The sequence below is a fragment of the Impatiens glandulifera genome, chromosome 4, assembly GCF_907164915.1.
Source record: "Impatiens glandulifera chromosome 4, dImpGla2.1, whole genome shotgun sequence".
Taxonomy (NCBI): domain Eukaryota; kingdom Viridiplantae; phylum Streptophyta; class Magnoliopsida; order Ericales; family Balsaminaceae; genus Impatiens; species Impatiens glandulifera.
Genome location: NC_061865.1, coordinates 20,097,278 through 20,105,457, shown reverse-complemented (window position 1 = coordinate 20,105,457; position 8,180 = coordinate 20,097,278).

Below are 8,180 nucleotides of genomic sequence, written 5' to 3'. Positions count from 1 at the left end.
GATTTACATCAATCATCATTACTAGTATTTATTATTCTACTTTTTATAGATATATTTATTTTATAGTTTTAATAAATCTTATTATAATTTATTTTTTATTTTTTATTATATAACTATGTATATTATTATTATTTATTTTCTTCTCTTTTATTTTATTTTCTTTTAATACATAAAAACATTTACATATATGTATATATATATTTTTTTTAAAGCCGAAAGATCAATAGGTCTAAAGGCCAACAAATCAAAAGGGCCGATTTGATGCGGGTGGAAACTGGGCTTCTGGACGCTATAGGATTCCAATTTAATTTTAAAGGGTCAAGTAAATTAAATAAATAATTTAAAATAAAAGTTGTATCCATTTAAATCTCAAATTAATTATTTAAAACTTCAAAAATATATAAAAATAAAATAAAATAAATAGACAAAATAAATATCTATGTCTTTTTAATTATTTTGTATATTTTTTAAGTTGAAAATAAGCCAAAAGTAGTAAAGAAAAAACATTTTTAAGTTCCAAAGCTATTAAAGGGTCGTGATCTAGTATAACCGAAAATTAAAAAAAAAAAACGACAACATACCACACAACTATCAGATGAGCACTCAGGTCTTATCTAATGGACAACAAAAGGACATATCGTCCTCTACAACAGAAGCTAAGCGCTTCTACAAATCACCCGATTAACTAATGCGCGCATCAACGTCGTTAGCCCGAATACGGACAGAACGCATCAACTAATGCGCGCATCAACTAATGCGGGATGAATTGGTATAATATACCATACAAATTTATTCATATAGTACAAAATTCATATCGTTATTTCATTTCAATATACTTTTATTTTAGTATAACGAAATCTTGGCATTAAACAAATAACATGGTGTGAATATTGATTATATCGATAGTGTTGATAACCAATTATATTTTATAAATTATTAAATTTGTATGATATATTATACCAATTCATCCCTAATCAAAAATATATATTAAACAAATACTAAAAAAAAGTTATAATTATAAATTGATTTTATTTAAATAAATTGATTATTTGAATAAGTAATATATTTTCATTTATTTATGTAAAATCTAAAAGTTTAATAATTTATAAAATTATAAAATTTTAAGAAACAATTTAAAATTTAAGAATTATTTAATTTAAAATTTATATAAATCAGATTTATTAACTTTCATAAAATAGTAAAATTTAAAAATTGGTCTACTACTCTCTAACCGCATGGATCATGATTTCAATTTAAAATAAAATATATAATAACAATAATAAAAAAATCCATACTTGCACTTAATTATTTTTTATTAAAAATAAATTAATTATTGATATTTTATTTAAGACGTATTATTTAAAATAATATTTATTTAAACGCAAATTTTTGTAAATCAATCTTATACATTTTAATACAACTATACAATACATATGATTAAAAATATAAATAAAATAAATTTAATAATAATAATATGTATTTAATGTTTATCATTCTTAATAAATCACGAATAATATATTAAAATAAAAAATAAAACACTTTCATTCCATATTCTATTCACTTTGATAAACACATTATCTTTTCACATATCTCATCACATATTTTTTCCGATTTAATCTCTAATATCGTGACCTTACACTTTCACACTAGTCAATCAAATATTTGATTTATATTTTTTAATATTTAGTATCGTGACCTCACATTTTTGTCAATCAAATATTTGATTCAATTTTTTTAATCACTTTCAATTGATATCGGCATATTATCCATTGACAAACCAAATGTCAATCAGACATGGTTAAAAGAATATTTATTTTTGTTAGGTTACAAGTTCGAAACACATATATAGCATTTTTAATTTTATTTTTAAACATTTGAAGTTTATGGGCGGGTCAACCCACAATCCGACTTAAGTATCCATTTACTCTCAGATATATATCAAAATTAACCACATCTCTCGACCCGACAATCCGGACACTTTGAAAATTAAGCATCATTATTTATATATATATATATATATAGATTAGTTAGTTAAAAGTTGAACTTATATTATTAAAATGTCTAACGTTCATCAAATTTGGAATTTGGTGTTAAATTTAAAATAAAAATCTTATTAGCCTAGTTGATTAAAGGATTGTACATGTTTTGTTAAGTTGTAAGTTCGAAACATACCTATAATATTTTTAATTTTATTTTTAACAGTTTGAAGTTTATGAGCGGACCAACTCACAATCCGACCCAAATATCTATTTATTCTCACACATATATCCAAATTAATCACCGCTCTCGATCTGACAATCCGTATATTTTGAAAATTAAACAATATATATATATATATTTCTAAATCATATACTCTGCGTTCTTTATTTATATTATAATAGTTGCAATAACAAATAGTAATTTCTTTTTTATTTTTAATTAATTTTATTTCTTCACTCTTATTTCATTAAAGTTTTAATAGATATTTAATTAATTTAAAGTTTTTATTTTAATTATTTTGAAAATATTTTTTAATGTACTTTGATTCTATGTCTTTTGATTATATATGTAGTAGGTACAATAACATAACAGTTAAATTGAGGACAATTAAATTGTTAATCATAATTAATTTGAGAGAATATAGTTTATCCTTCATAAATTATGAAAGTTCTTTTAGACCAATCCAACCGAACGAAACCCATACTCAAAATCCCATTTTCTCTCTCTAACCAGAACACTGGTACTCATATGCATATTTGCGTAATTCTAAATTTCTTCCTTTTATTCGAACATGCATTACATGTATCCCACTCATGAAGTGGTACCTATATACAAAAGTAAAACATCATCTCTCTCATTTGTTAATTTTTTTTTTCTATACATGTGGCACTTTCTTAATGAATACCTGCACTACCAGTACATGTAGCATCGAACTAACCCTTCTATCCGAACACAACTATGTGTTTGGACTGTTCATAAATCATTTTTTTTTATTAAATTTTAAAATAGTTCCTAAAGTTTATAAATAATTTAATTTGAATATTTAACTTTTTATATCATTTATTTCCAACCTTTTATTTAATTCTATATACTTGAATGTTTGAAATTAATTTGAGTAAATTTTATATTTAATTTTTAATATAATTTATTTATATATTTAATTTTTTGTTTTTATCCTATATATTTTTATTAATATTTTTTAAATATCATAAATTTATAATAATAAAATATTGATAAAAAAACTACAAATAATAAAAACAATTAGGAAAAATAAAAAATAATAATCCGTTACAAGCTACGAAATTAAAAAAAAATAATTAAATTACTAAATCATACTCAAAAATAAAAATTACATTCTCCACAATAATTAAAAACACAATATAAGTAATAAAAATTAACACAATCAATAAAAATATGGTTAATAATATGGTAAATTAGAATCATTTCCTCTAATATTATTGAAATAATGTGAAAATGCATTTAATAATATTTTTATATGTTTAAATTATTAATTTATAATTAATTTTATCATAATTTTCTTTAATGAGTGTGTTTGAAAAAATATTGGGTTGTAAAGTTAATAAATATATAGGTAGTTAGTAAGAAAGTTAAAAATTTGTGTAAAATAAAATATTCTTAGAATATTCTTTTAAATTTGAAAATAAATTTTTGAATTGAAAATGAATTATTATTTAATGTGACATTTACTATATTTTTAGTTTAGAATGGATATATGAGTTGGAGATGGTCTTAGAATGGAGAAAGAGATAGGAAATTTGAGAAGGAATGAGAAATGAAATAACGTGAAATCTCACTGGTTGAAAAAAAAATGTGAGGAAGAAGAGAATAAAAAAAATTATTTTATTTTATGAGCCAATTTGATTGCGGACATTCCCTCTCGTACCCCTTCCCAAATTCCTCTCTCAATCATTTTTTTTTAGAATTACTTGTTTTATTAATAGAACCAAAAGACAAGTGAAATAATTTATTATTTCCTAACAAAAAAAAATATATAGAATTATTACCCACACTAAATAATCCAAAAAAAATAATTCAAAAACTTTAAAACATTACAACTTAGGTAAATGTTTAGGTGTAATTGTTAGTTTAATTATTGAAAACTTAATTATTAAGATAAATGTTTATCTATCAATTATATTATAAGTGTAAGTTGTAACAAAATTATGTTTATTTTTTAAATTTTAATCATAATTAGTAGGTTTTATGGCTGGATCGGTCCTCGTTCGGAACGTGTCAAATTTCACCATCGAATATAAATACCTAAATTTTATAATATATATATATATATTTAATTATATATAATTATATCAAAAATAATACCAGAAATAACGATAACAAAAATATAAATTAAGTACATACCAATAGAATACTTATTTTCTTATACTTAAACTACTATCACTATAGTACTAAGTCAGGGACGTACAAACAAGAGAAGACAATTATGTTCCACTAAGTATTTATTTGCTGAAAATGTTGTAAAATTTGTTAATTTTCAATTGTCGCAAAAATTTCATTCTCGATGTATATTGCCAAACTGCCATTCATCCACTCATCCCCCATCCTATTACATAAATTAGTCTTGATAATTTTCATCGCAGAAAAGACTCTTTCAACAGAAGTAGTCGTAACTGGTAAAACTAATACCAACTCAATCAAACGATATACTAATGAAAAAACTGCATTTCTTCTCAGTTTCAACAATCTTTCTAGCAAGACTCCTCAAATCTCCGATCATTGAAAATTCATTTCGTACATTTTTAATGTAAGTCTTAAGCTCGTTCTCAAGATTTATACGATCAATTGATGAAAAATCATCCAGATAAAGTTCAGCAACGTGGAGTAGTTTACCAATATCAAACTGAGAAAAAGAGTTATTTGGATCAAATTCAGCTTTCTGGATCTCATCAAGCCTTTTGGAGCGATCATGAAGTACTCTCTGCGTAAGATTCAAATCTTCAAGGCCTTTTCTGTATATTACCATCAAATCTTCAGCTTTCTTCTCCCTCTGCAGCATTTCATCCCAACGAACTTTATGTTGTTTATCTATCTGGATCTGCAAATTTTTCTGCTTCTCATCAATTTCTATTGACCTTCTTTCCATGGCTTCTTGAACATAATCTAACTTATTAAACATTGAGTCCAACCTCTTCTCTTTCGATTCAGCATCATTAATTCTCTCTTCAACGAGCCTTATAATATCAGAAAACCGAGATTCCATCCGGTCCTCTATCGCCCTCAAATACTCAATCCTCTCCTGCTGAAACAGAGAGAATTCTGCCTCCTTGCGACAATGTTCTTCACGACGGGACTCCACCAACGTGTTTAACAACTCAACTTCTTTTTTATTTTCTTCAATGGACTTCCCAATCAATTTCAAAGCATCCTCTCTTACCTGGAGCTCGATGATGGATTCTTCAAAGGCTTTTTCTGTCAAACACATGAGTGCTGATACCTTCTCAAACGAAGTCATGATTACCTATAATAAGAACAGTTGTTTCTTTACTAACATGACGTTATAACAGAGAAGATTATGAGAAAAAAATAAAAATTTAGAAATCAACCCAGAAGAACAATGCTTTATATATAATGGTTTCCAGAAACTCACTCAATAAAATAGATCAAAATGATTGGTGGAGGCTGGAAGATGACCGGACCGCTGAACGGAGCTTGTGATGGAAATGCACCACAACAGTAAACAACAAATGCGGAATTTATCCTACGTTTGACAACACTTTCCCAAACCGTTTAAACATGTGAGGAAGCTAACAAATAGGTATGCAAAATGCAATCAACACAGCCCTAAAACAGTGAGTAACACACCAAGCAAGCACACACAAACAACACAAAATTTTAGCGTGAAAAACCCCTCAATGGGTAAAACCACGGGACACCTAGTGCCGCTTAAAATCCACTATCACCAGTAAGAGAGCAATACAAAAGTCTTCTCTAGACAATAATAGAGGCATACAAATTCATAATACCCTTGAAAACATGCACATCAAGGATATAGAAACAATCAAAGAACAATAAAGGAAGAATATCACCAAAAACAACTGCTACTGTTCCGGCAACAAAACTCCGACCTCCAGACCTCAGAATCCGATCTCCACCGTTCAGAATGTTGGACCAGAAGTTTTGAAGCTGCTGTCCAAAAATTAGAACGATCCAACGGTGCAAACTCCGGCAATCATCAAAATACTAAGGCTGCTGAAATTGAAGTTTTTCCCCTCTTTTCTTTCTTGATTTTCTCTCTCTTTCTTTTGCTCTTATTTCTTGCAAAAGAAGATTTCTCCTCTTTTATATTACTCCCAAATAAGTGAATCAAGTGGGGGCCCAAAAAGACCTATTTGCTGGGCTTTTCCTCATTGACCAAGGAAAACAAAAACCCAACAAATCTCCCCCTTTTCGTGACTATGAGTAAGATTTCGCCATCCCGGCGATCGAACAACATACCTTCAAATTTTCCCTTGCCAATGCCTTTGTCAACATATCGGAACCATTATCATCAGTGTGAACTTTATCAAGTTCAAATAACCCATCTTCAAGAGATTCTCTAATCCAATGATACCGCACATCAATATGTTTCGTTCGCTTATGAAACATGGAATTCTTAGCAAGGTGTATTGCACTTTGATTATCACAAAGAACTACGTAGCGCTGTTGCTTGAAGTCAAGCTCCTGCAGAAATCTTTTCAACCACAATAGTTTTTTGCAAACTTCCGTTGCTGCCATATACTCAGCCTCTGTTGTCGATAAGGCCACACACTTTTGCAATCTTGATTGCCATTAACAGCTCCCCCTGCAAATGTCATCAAATATCCAGAAGTGGATTTCATGTTATCCTTATTTCCAGCCATATCAGAATCTGTGTATCCCATAAGCACCGGCTTTTCATTTCCAAATGTGATACCCAATTTGGAAGTACCGCGCAGATATCTGAGAATCCATTTAACTGCTTCCTAATGCTTCCTACCAGGATTTGACAGAAACCGACTAACAACACCAACTGCATGAGCTAAATCTGGCCTTGTACATACCATAGCATACATCAAGCTACCAACCGCTGAGGCATATGGAAACTTATCCATATCTTCAATGTCCTCCTTTGAAGTAGGACAATCTTTATCTGTTAGCATAAAGTTGGTAGTAAGAGGAGAACTAACCACTTTAGCTTTGTCCATGTTAAACCTACAAAGCACTTTCTCAATGTATCGCTCTTGTGACATATGCAACTTCTTGGCAGCTCTATCTCGAGTGATCCGTACCCCAAGAATTTGTTTCACAGGCCCCAAGTCTTTCATTGCAAAAGACTTGCTCAACTGCTGTTTCAACTTAGCAATTCTTCCTGCATTCTTGCCAACGATAAGCATGTCATCAACATAAAGCAATAAAATGATGAAATCATCATCACCAAACCTCTAAAAGAAAACACAATGATCTGAAGTAGTCTTTCGGTAGCCTTGCTCCCCCATAACAGACTCAAACTTCTTATACCACTGTCTCGGTGCCTGCTTCAGCCCATATAGACTTTTTTGAAGTCTACACACATAGTCTTCTTTACCTTCTACCTGAAACCCTTCAGGCTGCTCCATATAGATTTCTTTATCCAATTCACCGTGAAAGAAAGCAGTCTTGACATCCATCTGCTCAACCTCAAGATCAAGACTGACCGCTAAACCGATAACCACCCGAATAGAACCCATCTTCACAACCGAAGAGAAAATCTCATCGAAATCAATACCCTTTTTCTGGCTGAATCCTTTGACCACCAATCTAGCTTTGTATCTGGGTTGTGAGGTGAACTCATCAGTCTTCACCTTATAAACCCAATTGTTCTTCAATGCTCTCTTGCCTTTAGGCAACTTCACCAACTCATAAGTATTGTTCTTATACAAGGAATTCATCTCATCTTGCATAGCTTCAGCCCATTCTTTCTTATGTTCATCTTCTATAGCTTCTGCATAACACTCAGGCTCCCCCTCATCAGTGAGAAGAACATACTCATTTGCAGAATAACGTACAGAAGGATGACGATCTCTCGTAGACCGTCTAAGTGGAACACATGGTGGCATGTCTGGAACTGGTAACTCTGGATGAACAACTTCATCTACATCTTGATCTTGAGCATCAACATCATCAGTACCATGGTCTTCAATAGGAACATCATCTCCAACCTGTGT